This window comes from Amblyomma maculatum, chromosome 10 (assembly GCF_055883805.1).
Source record: "Amblyomma maculatum isolate TAMU_Amacu chromosome 10, ASM5588380v1, whole genome shotgun sequence".
Lineage (NCBI taxonomy): Eukaryota > Metazoa > Arthropoda > Arachnida > Ixodida > Ixodidae > Amblyomma > Amblyomma maculatum.
In genome coordinates, this window is record NC_139353.1 from 113,553,141 (window position 1) to 113,568,371 (window position 15,231).

Below are 15,231 nucleotides of genomic sequence, written 5' to 3' on the forward strand. Positions count from 1 at the left end.
CGGCATTGCATTCCTTCGCCCTTTGGCCTTAAGTGATTGCTCATGCTTTCCAATGTATGCCAATCCTTCGTTCACCTATACTCTCAGATATTGTGAGCGCAGCACGTGAACTTTCACGTCTTTCAACTGTATAGATCCGTCATCATCGTCATCGCTGACGGCTGCTCGGAGCGTCGCGCGCTGTTTGCCAGCTGGTTCTGGAAAAGAACAGACGTTTGTGCAAGTGCTGTCCCACAAGTTGTGGAGGTGCGATTCGTATTCCCCACCTCTCGCTTTAGACGCGCCTTGCGTTCTCCCTGGAGCTCCATTCACGCCTTCGCTTGCGTCCACGGTCCTGTGCTACGGATGAGGGCAACAGTGCTCGCTCACCCCCGGCGTCCCCTGCTCCTACTGCGGCTGCCCCTGCCTGGACAGTCACCAGCCGCCAGCGCGAACCCCAACACTTTGCTGGCCATCTCTGTGAAGATGTCGACGACTGGATCGGCAACTACAACAGGGTCAGTACATTTAACCGCTGGGCTGACGCTCATAAACTGCTCAACGTCGTCTTCTACTTGGCTGACGTCGCCAAAACCTGGTTCCTCAATCAAGAGGATGACGTCGCTGACTAGCCTACATTCACGGACCAGCTAAAGAAAATTTTCGGCACTCCGGCTGGTCGCTTAGAGCAGGCAAAGAAAAAACTTGAAGCTCGTCTCCAGCAGCCCGGCGAGTCCTATACGTAGTATATAGAGGCGCTTCTGGCCCTTTGTCGCCGTGTCGACGCTGCTATGCCTGAATCTGAGCGTGTTCGCCACTTAATTAAGGGCATCAACACTGCTGCTTTCAATGCCTTCGTGGGTAAAAATCCGTCCGTGTCTGACACCACATGCACATGTCAACGTCTTGACCAGCTACAGTCATGCCACCTCATGCAAGACCCCAGTGATGGCGGCTCCCTCATAGGTAGAAATTTGCGGTCCCTAATACGCATCATTATCCGAGAGGAGCTCTACGGCCTCACCAAACCCTTTGCTGTATCTCCAACTCTTCCGCCAGCTACGGTGAATTTGCGCAGCATCATCAAGGATGAACTGACGAATTTCAACTGCACTGTGGCACCTGCCCCACCTCCCATTGCCTGCCAACATCCCTCGCCGCCTCCCGTCGCCTCCCAACATCCCTTGCCAACCTACGCCGATATTACCTCACGTCAACCCATCCCGCCTTCCCCGACTTGTTCGGCACCCGTGTGTGATCACGTCGCTGCCATGGCACCATATCCTACAGTGCACCGTCCTGTTACAGCCTGGAGCCCCTCCCGCCCTGTGTGCTACTATTGTGGGATACGTAGCCACATTGCCCGTGTCTGTCGCCGCCGCCAGCAAGACGAGCAAAGGGGTTATGTTCCCTTTGAACGTGATCGCGTGCGCTAGTCTGACGATTGTACACTGCCCTACTCAGACTATTACCGGCGTTCTTCCTCTCTTCCGAATTCCACCGACGTTTCACGGCCCTCGCGTCCTTCCCGACGCCGATCCCCTTCGCCTTTTCGCCGCACGTCACCGCTTCGTCCTGCCTCGCAATCGTTTCAACCTATAACGGAAAACTAACCGAAGCAGTTTTTGGATGGAAAGGTGCTTCGAGTTAGAAATCTACAATTCCTCCTGGGTGACTTTCGATTATGTTAGTAGTTATTGTTGAAGGATTGTACGTTGAGGCACTCATCGACACCGGCGCCGCTTATTCCATCATGCATTTCTCTCTGTGTTCTCATCTGCGCAAAGTTCTAACGCCATACATCGGTCCGCCACTTCGTGGAGCTAATGGAACTCTTATGAAACCCACCGGCCAATGCACAGCACGTGTCCTCATCGATAACCAGCGGCATCATATTGAATTTATTGTGCTCCCCGCGTGCGTTCATCTCATGACCTTGGGGTGGGATTTCTTATCGTCGACGTCCGCCTTCATCTCTTACCGTGAGCGCCTTATTGATCTTGCGGACCCCGATGTATTACCGACTTCTGATTGTTCACCACCACACGTGTTCGCAGCAGTTGATTTCGTTTTGCCCCCAGGACGTGAGCAGCTGATCATCGTGGCATTGGACTACCCTCTCGATGTCGAGGCCTTCGGTATGCTCGCTCCTCGGTGGACCTCCGATGGCCTAGCTCTTGCCTAGTGTCTCACCTCCTTCACCCGTGGTTTCGCGGTGGTTGCTGCCTTCAATACAACTCTCCAGCCGTTCTTACGGCCCAGAGGAGCAACAGTTGGGTTTATTTTTGACTGCGATCCCGTTCACCTCAACACACTTTTCAGTGCACCACCGCCTGCTGCCAAGCCTCCATTTCCGACATCCTCTGCGCTCGCAGCCGCCATCAGCCCTGGCCTTACATCCGAGCAGTCCTCAGCTCTGCTAGACGTCCTCTTGCGGCACCGAGAGCCTTTTGATGTGTGCGCCGCAGCTTTAGGGAAGACCTCCGTCACCTCGCATCGTATTGAGACGGACGGCTCCGCATTGTTCGACGACGGCCGTATCGCGTTTCAGCAGCAGAACGCAAAGTCATTGAGGAGCAAGTTGCTGACATGCTTGCTCGAAATGTAATCCAGCCATCCACGAGCTCTTGGTCCTCACCTGTGGTTCTCGTTCGAAAAAAGATGGCTAAGTCCGCTTATGCGTGGATTACCGGGCACTTAACAAGATCACGCGCAAGGATGTTTACCCTTTGCCTCGTATTGATGACGCATTAGACTGTCTCCAAGGCGCTGAGCATTTCTCCAGCCTCGACCTCTGCTCGGGATACTGGCAAATTCCTATGCACGATGCAGACAAAGACAAGACTACGTTTTCTACCCCCGACGGTTCCTACGAATTTAACGTGATGCCTTTCGGACACTGCAATGCGCCAGCCACCTTTTAGCGCATGATTGATACCGTGCTTGGCGGCATGAAATAGAAAACATGCCTATGTTATCTCGACGACATCATTGTCTTCTCGTCAAACTTCGCTCAGCACTTACAGCGTCTCACTGAAGTCCTCACGCCCCTTGCCCAGGCGGGCAAGGGGCGAATACCTTCAGCTGAATACCAAGAAATGCCACTTTGCCATTAAGACCATCAAAGTACTCGGCCATGTCGTCAGTAAAGCAGGAATCCAGCCTGATCCCGAAAAACTGCGGCAGTCGTTAATTTTCCTCGGCCCCAACGACAGAAAGATCTTCGCAGGTTCCTTGGCTTAGCCTCCTACTTCCGCCGTTTTATTCGGAACTTTGCAACAATTGCGGCCCCGTTACACAAGCTCGTGTCTTCCCAAGTGTTTTACACCTGGTCCACTGAATGTGAAGACGCCTTCAAAGCTCTCAAGCAGGCGCTCACTTCCACTCCTGTGCTTCGCCATTTTGACGCTGATGCGCCCACCATACTTCACACAGACGCCAGTGGCCACGGTAATGGCGCGTTTCTCTTGCAACGCAACGCAGTGTCTGAAGAGCAAGTCGTCACATACGCCAGTCGTACGTTTACTGCAGCTGAGCGTAACTATACTATTACCGAGCAAGAGTGCCTTGCCGTTTAGTCGGTTCAAAAATTTCGACCTTATTTGTATGGCCGCCACTTCATCATAGTCATAGACCATCACGCACTCTTTTGGCTGTCATCGCTGAAGAACTTATCGGGTCGACTGGGTCGCTGGGTACTACGTCTTCAGGAATACACCTTCACCATCACTTATAAATCTGGGCGAAAACACCTCGACGCTGACGCCGTCTCTCGCTGCCCATTGATACCTACTGACGCGGCCCCACATATGGTCTCCTTTCCCTCCTGCCATCCGAGTCAGCCTTCTGCTGGCCACCTGAATGTTGCACCCATCGCTATAGCTCCATTCGAGAACAATGCTGATTTCTCGTCCCTGCAGCTGACTGACCCTTACTGCCGCACAATCATCGCTCGCCTCCGTGGAGAATCAGTTGGCCCAAACAGTCGCTTGCGCCGTCAGCTTCTTCGGTTCCGATTTCACCATGGAACACTTGACCGCGACGTTTATCACCTTACGGGTCAACGCTGGGTACCCGTTGCCCCTCGCTCCCTTCGTTTTAAAATTATGGAGGCTTACCACGACGACCAAATGGTGGACATTTAGGCCACTTTAAAACTTACGACCGTATCAAGAGCCGCTACTTCTGGCCTGGGATTTCTGCCAGCGTCGCTAAATACATTTCATCATGTCCGTCTTGCCAGCATCGCAAGCGTTCAACATCCCCTCCTGCTGCAGAAGAATGCAGTAGGCCCTCCTGCTGGCCTACTGCAAACCTCTACCTTGCCTATCTGTGCCTTTTGACACGGTCGCCATTGACTGGTTTGGTCCTGTCCCTTTGACGTCAGACGGCAACCGCTTTGTTGTCATTGCCATCGACCATCTAACGCGGTACGCTGAAACCGCACCTCTTCGCTCCGGGGCCGCCTCTGAAGTCGCCGATTTTTCCCTGCGTGCGATAGTTTTGCGTCATGGTGCTCCTCGTATTCTCATTAGCGACCATGGAAAGACATTTTTTTCTCAAGTCCTTGAGAAAGCACTGCGCGCAGCCAACATCATCCATAAGACTTCTTCATGCTACCACCCTCAGACCAACGGACTCATCGAGCGGTTTCATCGCACTTTGTCCGACATGATATCCATGTATATCGCTCCTGATCACCGGAACTGGGACAACGTTTTACCTTTCGTCAGCTACGCCTACAATTCCGCTGTTCAGCGCACTACTGGTTATAGCCCTTTCTTTTTAGTTTATGGCCGTCAACCATCGACAGTATCCGACACTCCTTTCTTCTCTGCTCCCTCTACGTCTGAATCTCTGGGCGAAGAGTCTGCCACTCGTATGGCCCAGTGTCGCCAACTTGCCCGTTAGAACACTGAAGATGCTCAACAAGAACGCACAGCCCTGTATGATCAACGCCATCGAACTCCCTCCTTTTACCCAGTTCTCCTGTGGGCACCAATCCGCATTCCTGGCCTGTGTGAGAAGTTCCTCCATCGATACATTGGGCCTTATACAATACTCCAACAAACGTCTCAGGATAACTATCGCATTATTCCCTCGCACACCGTCACAGATCGACGTTGTCGCTCCGAAGAGATCTTCCACGTCTCGTGCATGAAGCCTTATGCCCGTCGTCCCTCATCCCTGTAATCAGCGACCAGGGTCGCCGCTCTCTGGTTCTGGAAAAGAACAGACGTTTGTGCAAGTGCTGTCCCACAATATTTATATTCTGCTACTCTGGGTAATTCATAGCCTTGTATTGTAAGACCCTCATCAGTTGAGCCCTTGAAAATCATCAGACCCGACCTAACTGCGCTAAAACGGAAACCTAGAGCGCCCCCTTTGTCTCCGCAATATTTGCCTAGAGTTTGCAATTCTTCCAGACCGCCTTTCCGCCTAGTCTATATGACAGGTTAAAACCTGGATTGCTGTCTTGTATCCTCCGTTCCAGGTTTATCATATAAAGCAGTGGTGACAGAGGACAGCCTTGTCTTAATCCTTTGCATACTTTGACATCATCCGTCCTTCTTATCCCTTCCCATGTAATTTCTACTTTAGTGCCCCGGTATATTTCCTGTAGGAACTCTATTATCTCATAACCGATACCTTCTTCTTTTAATATGTTCCACAGGAGTTCCCTGTTTACGTTGTCGTACGCCCCGTTTGTGTCCAAGAAGGCCAAATAGAAAGGTGTACTTTCCACTCTAGATATTTCGATGCATTGGGTAAGCACGAACAGACTATCATCTAAGCGCCTACCATTTCTAAAGCCGTTCTGAAGTTCTCCGAGTATCTTGTTGCTTTCCACCCATGCTTGCACCTTGAATTTCACCGATTTGCATGACCAAACTGTACTTAACAGATCGTATGGTAATCGCCCTGTAGGATTTTATTTGCATCCTTTCTCCTTAGTCGATGGTCGTCTGCCTGTTGCGGAATTCCCACGTGATTTGGCCTTCACCCATTTTGTTTCTCAAATTACTATAACTAGATCGTGTCGCTCACAGAAATCTAGCTTTAGCTTCCCTTTACAATCCGTGTATCCATTCAGATCGACGATGTTGCCGTTCATGTTCCCCAGCAGAATAATATTGTCCCCGTCTCCAAACTGGCTTATATCGTCACTAAGAGATTCAACAAGATCCTTGTTTTCTTGCCTGCATTAGTGTTCTGTTCCTAAATAAACTACCCCTAGCCATGTCTTTATGCCGGCAATTGTTCCTTATACCCAGATATGTTCTTTACAAGATGATTTATTTATTTCCAAATTTGTTCCCTGCTGTATCAACATACCTACCCCTCCACCCTTTTTTTCCGTTCTCGTTCTGTTGCACCATTCCCAGACGTAGCCTTCTATAAACGGCGGATCTTCTAGATCCCTGAGATGAGTCTCGCAAAGAGCTTACACACCTATTTTGTCATCCCTCAAATGCTGTTCTATCTCTAGCCATTTCGCTCTTTTTCTACCTCCTTGCATGTTTATGTAGCTTATCCTATTGTTAAATTTCTTTTTTGTACTTATTTTCTCGATATCCTCTTTGCCATATTTGGGGGGCTCAGCTTCCGTTATAACACTTTCTTCGGCTTCACTTCTAACTACCGCTATGCACGGAGTCCTCGCGGACCCCCTAAAAAAGCTGCATCCCTGCCTGCCAGGCGCTAGCCGATCTCTGCTCCCACCCTTCTGTTAAAATGAATGCCACCTTGCTGAAAAGCCCTACCAAAACCTGCTTTATGCACCTCCCTGTTTACCTCAACCACTTCGAAACTCTTCTCCAAGCTTAACTTTCTTATGTCCTGCTTAACTGTCACCACGTCCTTTCCAGCTTTCCGTTCAATCCTAGCGCCTCCGGTACTGTGCATACAACTATCTGCGCTGCTGTGCTATCTCCCTGATATCATCAACTGCCTTAGCTAAACTTTCCGCTACTCCTGCAGCGGCGCCATTTAGGACATCGTTTAGCCCCGCGGCTAATATCACCATACTGCGCTCTGCGGAATTTTTCAACAGCCTATTTTTACTCTCTTTCAGCACTGCCCTCATCGTGCTCCCTGGGAAAGCTCCAACTAACACCCGCTTATCACCCTTTACACGATCCAAGATATCTCGCTGGCACCTGCTCATGTTAGAATCTCCGGCGATAAGCACCTGGGCCTTCTCTCTCCCTTTCCCAACTATTGGCTCCTGCTTTCGGTTATCTCTGTCCATCTCTCTGGGATTTCCATTCTTCCTTACGTCTTCCTTTTTTTCTGGCTTCTTAGGAGCTGCTTCTAAATAACTCTCTCGGTTCGGATCCGCCTGACCTACATTGCTTATGCCTTCCATGCCAGTGCTGGTCCCAGTCACGTGGCCCGCACTGGAATGTTCGTCCTCGTTGGTTCCAAGGATAAAGTCGGCCATTTGTTTTCCATTTGAAGAAACTGTCCAAGCAGTTTCTAGTTTTCTGCCCTTAACAAACGTACTTCATTTTCTAAATCATCCACACGAGACACAAATTCATCAAATCTTTCTAGGCGCGCACTGAGCACGCCCCACCGACACAAAAAGTCGCTGCCTTCCACTTCGCCTACAGAGTCAAAACGCGCTTCCTTGAGATTAACCTGCGCCTCACACTCCCGCTGTCGACAGTCCGTCCGTTTACGGTGACCACGTGCAATCGAAGAAGCGATGGAACACGCGTCCGCACCACACGGCTTTCAACTGTCAATTCGCGAATGTTGACTCTAAGCGCTCTTTGCGGCAAAGAACGGTACTACGAAAGCGCTGCTCACCAAAAAATTAGTTCGGTTTCTTTTGTGTACGCACTCGTATATGAGGTTACTCCTTTAATAATAAGAATTGAAGTTAGCAAGTATCATTCATTAAATGCTTGAAATTAGGAAAGCAGATTTTCTGTCGTACACAACTGACTCCTTTATGAATGAGAAATGAATAAGTGCAATAAGGTATCTAGAAATTCAAACATCATCACCGTTTTTGTTGTTTGATTTTTAAAGGCACCATCAGGCTCCTTGTATATTCTTGGTTGGGGCGTGTAAGTTATCGACACGCGCCTCGGTTATAGCATTGTATTGTCAGGCACCCCAGATATTACAAAAAGCTCCCGAATGTAAGTAGCTACGTGGGAATGTAAGACGTCATAGGTGTGATTGACCTATAGCAGAGAAGTGTCAAAATCGTTTTGGGTGATAGCCCACTCAAATTACTCCGTAGCCGTCCCTATGGCGCTTCTCTTTATTTCCATTTTCACTCCCACTCTCCTCCCTTCCTCTAAGTCGCAGGTAAGTCGTCTACAGCGCAAATGTGACAGATCAGGCAACCAATTAATATTATGCACCACTCCCCAAAGAAGGCCCCGAGCGTTGCTGCGTACCAGAGTACCGGAAAGCGCTTTCGGGAGCGCACCAAAGCGCTCCTTGTCATCGGCTTATTCTGTTGGAATATATCTATTCAATCGAATTGGTGGCACTAGGATGACGGCGTCCCCTGAGTATTTAACAAATCCCATCAGTGATTTTTCCTAATTTGTGTTTATTTCGAGCTGGGCAGGATATTGAGTCTTTATAACTGAGTCCGGGGTACAGTCCACAATTCTGGGCTATGCCGAACAAGGGGTCTTTCCTGTTGGTAGTCAATACCAAGCTGTTTGATTTTTTCGCCTAATTCGTGCAGGTATACTAAAGTGTGTAATCTCTTAGGTATGTAAATATATCATGCATAAATATTCAAGCAGGATTCGCTCAGTAATACTGCCGTGATGTTCCTCAGTGCCCGCCGTGTCTGAAGGGCCAGCTCTGGTACATGAATGCTTTGGAAATCTGCGCAAACACCGGAATGGACCCAATTTCAAATTTTGCTGTAGCGACATACATCTACTCCTTGGATTAATAAGGTCTTCAGGATGAGAGAAGCGTACGATAAAATACCCAAGATGGTCAAAATTTTCAGTGTCCTCCACGTCGGTGTCTCGCATAGATTTAGTCGGTTCGGGACCAAACCTTTCTACACATTTTTGGTGATGTTATTGCCGTTAGCTCCGTAAAAACTTTCTTAATAGTGCACTGTCTTTTCGTGTTGAATGACGGATGTAGCTTTATATGCCTTCAAAAAAGTGCCGTTTTCGTGAGCGACAGGCGTTGGTGCTGTGTTCACCTCGTCACTGCCTTGAATGTAAACATCATCACGAATTCAAAGGAAAAGGTGTTCGCTCGGTAGCGAATGCCATTTCGCCAAAAGGACTTTGATTTTCCATTTCGGTGTATTTGCTATAGGAACAAACCGGGAGCACTATAAGGTCTGCTTTTAGTGGGATCCACAATTATCTTATTTGTTCCCTCCATGGTCACAGTTCTAAGTCAAATCTATCACAATCCTAGCCTCTTTTTAAGCTAATCCAGTCACACTCATCACCCTTCCTCTATCTAGGCAGTTCAATGTTCCTTTATGAATAGTAGGTCACGTGCCTGGCTAGAAAACGTAAACTTTTTGGTCGAAAACTGCTTTGAAACTAAAAATAGTTACTATTGTGCAGCGAGAGCTACGTAACCACCGTTTAAGAGTTTCGCCGTGCCTGTTCGTGCCTTTCCGAAGAGCGAAGAAAGAAGAAAAAAGAAGAGGAAAAGAAAAAGAGGACAGATAACTCGGTAGTTGGTAGAGGCGAACGACAACAGCGAGTTGCTAGGACAGCTGTTTCGTTCGAACGTTGCGACGTCGGTGAGCCCCTGAATTCGACGTAGAGAAGTTGTCATACCACTAGAAGTTTCCTACACCCGAATGAGAATGGTCAACGACGAGATTGATTCCTCTATGAAGTGATCCCTCTATCACGTGAAGTGATTCCTCTATGGCATAAATAGAACTGAAACCATTGAGTTAACTACTTTGTTCAAAATCCATGTCTTCACTTTCAAGCCGAACCTAGCGTAGCCATGCAGTTTCTCTCGCGTAACTCCAGGTTTAACCACAAGATAAACCACAACTATTGTTTGAGACATTTGCGCCCAACACCAAACTGAGAATGGGTTTTTGACAGAAAGGTGAAATAATAATAATAATGATAAATTTTTGATAAGAAGAGAAAGGCGCGGTATCTGTCACTTGTTACTATGAGCACTCGAACTTCGCTGTAAGGGAATGAGGAAGGTGCGAGTGAGAGTGGAAAGAGAGAGGAGCCCCATTTTAGGGCTCTCGAGTGTTTTCGAGCATCTGTGGATCTTTACCAGGCACTGATATTGCGCAGCACACGGACGTCGTTTCGTTCTGCCTCCATCGAAGTGCAGCTGCATGTGGTCGGGTTCGAACCCAGCTACTCCGTCACAGTACTCGGGCTACAATAGCACTGTCAGCATAATGTAAGAAAAGAGTTTGTGACAGAATTCTAATTAATTGTACTATATTAAATGAAAAAAAAACGCGTATATGTGAATTTAGATTGCTTTTTTAAGAAGACACAGGGTCTCAGAATTCTCCATGGACACCGGACCTGCGCTGTGATGAAAGGAATAAAGCCGTTGGCTGTGATGAAGAGCTCCACAATAATTTCGAGCAGTGACATGGCATAGCACGCGAACACCACTATCTGTCACACTTCTTTGTTTACACCTCAAAGGTGTCGTAAAGGAAGGGAGGACGCTGGTAGTGAAAATTTACAGAGAAAGAGGTTCCGCATCAGTGGGAGATTTTTAACCTGCTCTGACATCGCACTGATTAAAAAAGCATTCGCATTACTCCCCCACCGAAAGGAAGTCGCCGCTGTCCAGTTAAAACTAGGGAACTAGTAGCCGAGTATCTTATCCACTAAGCCACTGGGGTGGTGAAATTTGAGTTTTAGAAGCCTACTTATATTTATCAATTTCTCATTCGTTTCTCTACCGCTCTCAGAGTTAAGATGGCGGCCAAGTGAGTGATGAGAAAAAGAAATTCACTCAACTCATCTGCTTCTCCTTCCTCCACCTCTACAACCTAATGAAACATAAACACAACAAAAACAGCTGTTGCTTTTGAAATTGGATGCGACATTACACGCGCGTAATTTTCCGAAACGTTTTGAGAAAGATTTCCTTCTGATATCTGATCTTTTAGTATAACTATATACTTTGGCCGAGCGAGTTAAAAACGCTATTATTAAAAAGGTAGGTATATAAAGAGCGCAAAACACTTACCAACTTAGACACCGCTAATCAAATTGGCTTAATTCCCACTTCACAACACGCCCTTTCTGAACGAATATGGGGACTCAGTTTTCAGGAACTTAAGGGGCATGCCTTGTTTATTTTAAATTATTCTATAAATTCTGCTGCATTCAGCGCATCTCATATATTGCAACAAAATACACAAAGCCAACAATGACTAAAAACATAAGAAGCTTTCAAGTCTCGATTTATGAATAGACGCAGAGAGCCTTTAACATCACCTAATTATTTACCAAATACGTCTTTATTTCTCACTCTAGAAGTAAACGGCAATATCTGACACTTAATTGGACACTTGCATTTATAGAAGGGCTTATGTAATTTGTTAAACCCCTATCTCAAACTCACTTTAACTTGCTGAAGAGGAGTTGTTTCGAAATGCTAAGGGAAAGAGCATGAGAGCAGCCTGAATCTGCTCGAAGTGTTTCGCTAGAATATTTGGTACGAAATGATGGTTGTATTTTGTACGTAACCATGTTTTACAGCTATAGCGCCTGATTCTACCGGACAAGCTCTATATCATTCTTGTTGTTATATAAATAATGACCTTAATGTATTTAGCTGCATGCATCGCGTGTCGCGGGTTGCCTTCGCCAGCTCGCTAGCGCTTAGCCTGCTCCATTTATACAATGTTTTTAGCGATATTACTGGCTTGCTGCTGTGCGTGCAGACTTTTGCTTTAAACGTTTGTATCGGTATGCTAGTGGTCTTATTTCTGAAAAATATCAGCGCTGGGCTAGATCCGCTGGAGAGACAATGAGAAAAAAAGATGGGAAAGCTTATACAGATGAATTCATACAGCATGGCTTACCATGGGGACGGGTTGTTGTGATTGTAGGAGGATCCCCGATTCTTTCTGGTTGTGCCAACGTTGCTGTGATATTAGCTTTACGCCTGCAAAAGAAATCCAGTAAGAGTTGTACCTTCTAGCGGCAGGACGTTTTCGATGTAAAGAAAATTTCGCTCGCGCTCTTATGTACTCTTAACAAAAAACAAATTTTACACACAAAAAGACCACCATTGTTAGCGGGTTACCGGTGTCAACGTACAAAAGTTCTCAATTTCTCAAACGACATCTTACTGACGTGAACCAAGGGGGAAGTGACTTAGGATGCCATCAGGACAGCTTTGTGGTTCGAAGCTGCGTTAATTTCGTTTATGTATTGGCGTAGTTCATAGCGGTAAAGATGATGCTTTTTAGCAACTGATGTTGTTTAACGTAAATTGATATTGGCCAGCACACGAAAACCATGTATTTCTTCGTGATCGGAAAGTGGCCCTGCGGCCCACATACGATCCGGCGGCCTTCGGTTCAGTAGTGTAGCACCCTAAACAGTCAGCCACTGTGTCGTGGCTATAGGGTCATTTGTTTAGCCTACACCAGTTACACCAGTGTAGCAAATCTCTTATGTCTCTACTGTTTTTTACTACGCTAGTGTAGCTTGTGTATGTAAAAAACATTCCCCTTTATCTGTTAGTGCCATCGCTGCTGCTTTTGTCAGAACAATCATGTAATCAGGTAGGACACCAAAAGACTCTTGTGGGCCAAGGTGTAATTTTTATAGGATGTGTTGTGGCGGTTCGGTGTGAGTACATCTTGCTATTCAATGACTTCACAACGCTATCATTTTAACCTCAGTACCTGATTTTCTTCTCATAGAGCGGTATCCGTTAAGTTTGGCAGAAATGTATAGAACGTAATATATGGCTTATTTCATGCTATAGTGGCCTCCGTTTTGGCAATTAAGTTCACCCAAGCATTTTTCTCGAAAAAAAAGTTTGTTAACGGAAACGCAATATGATACTTCCGAGAATAGGGAAATGTTTGAGACAAAGTAAGTAATACCTTTGTTTAAATGTATTTTTCTTACAGTTAGGGAAAGCGATTTTATGGACTGAAGAGCAGGACGTTTATTCCCAATTAACTGGGCACTAAAAATGCACTACATTTAGCTTCTTCAACACTTTTAAAATATTCTGAAGGAAGATCCAGCTGAAACCACCTATACGTTTTCACTTCTCAATGTAGTTCAAATAAACCATGCTTTAAGCTCGTTCAACGCAGCAGTATTTAAGGAATATATGTTACCGACTTCGCAAAATGTATCTCTTTCTTAAACTTTCTAGCGTGCATGTGAAATGAAGATCCTCTGAATAAAACCTAAAATTGCTCGGTGTACACATCAACGTCTTAAGTTTGAATGTAGAAGATTTGGTGCTGAAAACTTTGTTTAACGACTAATGCTTTCACTGAAGATCATAACAGGCCAGCGGCAGGCCCTACGGAACTGGGACATCAGTGCAGAAATTGTGCTATCGCTCTGAATATGTCTTGCAGCGAACGAGCATGTGACTATAGAGCATTAAGGGGCATGAAACTTCGAGCAACGAGGTCGAAAGCATCTTGGTGGCCAGCAGTCACGTTTACACCCCCACGTTTGTCTGCTGAACACAATCGTAGAGGATAAAGCCTTGTCCACATGCGGCGTTTTGAGCACTCCTCATTCGCGCTGCGTGTCAAAAGCAAGCTATCATGCCAGAAATTTGCTTCACCAAGGGGGCAAGTTGCGGTCATGATAAACAACCATCAAACAAAGAAATCAATCACGCCACGCTATTTGCACTATCGCAAAGACGTTGTCATGCAGGGGTCAGTGCTTCGATATTGCTTCGATAGCACTGAACAGTTTTGTACTGCATATGTTTAAAATATTATGACTGAATAGTTGGTTTTGCTTTACTGAAGATCGCAGCCCAGTAGCAGCACGGACGAGACTAGAAGAACACAAATTGAAGCGCTGGCTAGCTGAGTTTGTTGCACTGAACAGGATTATTTAGACATTAGGTAGAGGAAGAAGCAAACGAATAATCAACATATCACTTCAGGCATCCGTGACACTATTATCGGCCTAGTCTACCATTCCTCCAATCCTTCATCTTATCATTGGATTTCAAAAATGACATTTTTTTCGCTAAGGCGCAGAGAGGGGTTACTGGCGCATTTATCTGCGCATTTTGAGATCACCTGAGTCCCTACTATCACCATTGTTGTGTTGTCTAGACACTCGCGAAGAATAGCACTCCTTTTTCAGACAGGAGTGCAGCCCTCGCATTCGCTACGATGCAAGGCAAGTTCCACTGGTTTGAGTCCCATAAATTTCTTTCATGTTCTTTGAATTTAGTGGTCAGGTACCTCCCTGTTCGGCCTGAGTAGATGTTTCCACACGATAGCGGAATTGAATATATTGCATCGTTTCCGCAACCTACGAGACGCCGATGGTACCCCGCCAGACGTTCTGGCTCCCGTGTGGTGTCAAAATTCATACCTTTGCACAAATGTTGCTGTTTTTTTAGGGCCGAGAAGAAAATATCGACCCCCACTTCATTTCCTATATTTTTCAATAGGCGTGGTATGGCATATAAGTATGGTATTACAGCTACCTTTCGCCGACCTTCAATTCTGGTGGATCCCTTTTCAGATTCCTTAAGTATGCCATCTGCAACGGCAATTAGGATATGTGCTGGATATCCGGCATTCTTTAGACGGTGCACTTGCCGCTGGAACTCTTCGTTGTCTTGCCTACGTAACTTATCGAAAGCGCACACGAAGCACGAGTTCATAATGTCTCGCTTTACGACCTTCTGGTGAGCTGAGGCATACGTGTCATCAATGTGCAGCTGCTTGTCTTGCTACGATTCCGCCGCAACGATAGAAACATCCGACATCTTCTGATCGAATCAAGAAAGTCCTCTAAACGAATCCGTTATTAAACAACTGCAGACCAAACGGCATCTCTGTGCAAAATTTGAGCTGCATGAGATCAGATGCTTAGCTCAAAGAAGCATTCCACAGAACACATGGGTTATTGCAACGCGATCTATATTGCGGTCCCGGAAATCAGGGCATACATCGCTCCGGATGAGCATGACACAAGAACCAATGCAAATTGGTTTTTGTTGAGAAACATTGTGGCCTCTGGACTGTGCAAAAGTGGTGTCCACGTAAGATCGAAGCAG

General features: G+C 46.6%; 1 long non-coding RNA gene across 1 annotated transcript in view; it reads right to left on the reverse strand.

The window, feature by feature from the left end:
• LOC146177267 (uncharacterized) overlaps positions 1 to 14,670 on the reverse strand; it is a 47,636-nt gene extending 32,966 nt beyond the window's left edge. Inside the window, exons 1-2 of the long non-coding RNA XR_014701020.1 lie at positions 14,656 to 14,670; positions 12,026 to 12,108 (exon numbers count right to left, since the gene is read on the reverse strand). This is a non-coding gene — a long non-coding RNA (uncharacterized LOC146177267). The remainder of the gene's footprint in view (positions 1 to 12,025; positions 12,109 to 14,655) is intronic.
• Between the last annotated feature and the right edge of the window lie 561 nt (positions 14,671 to 15,231).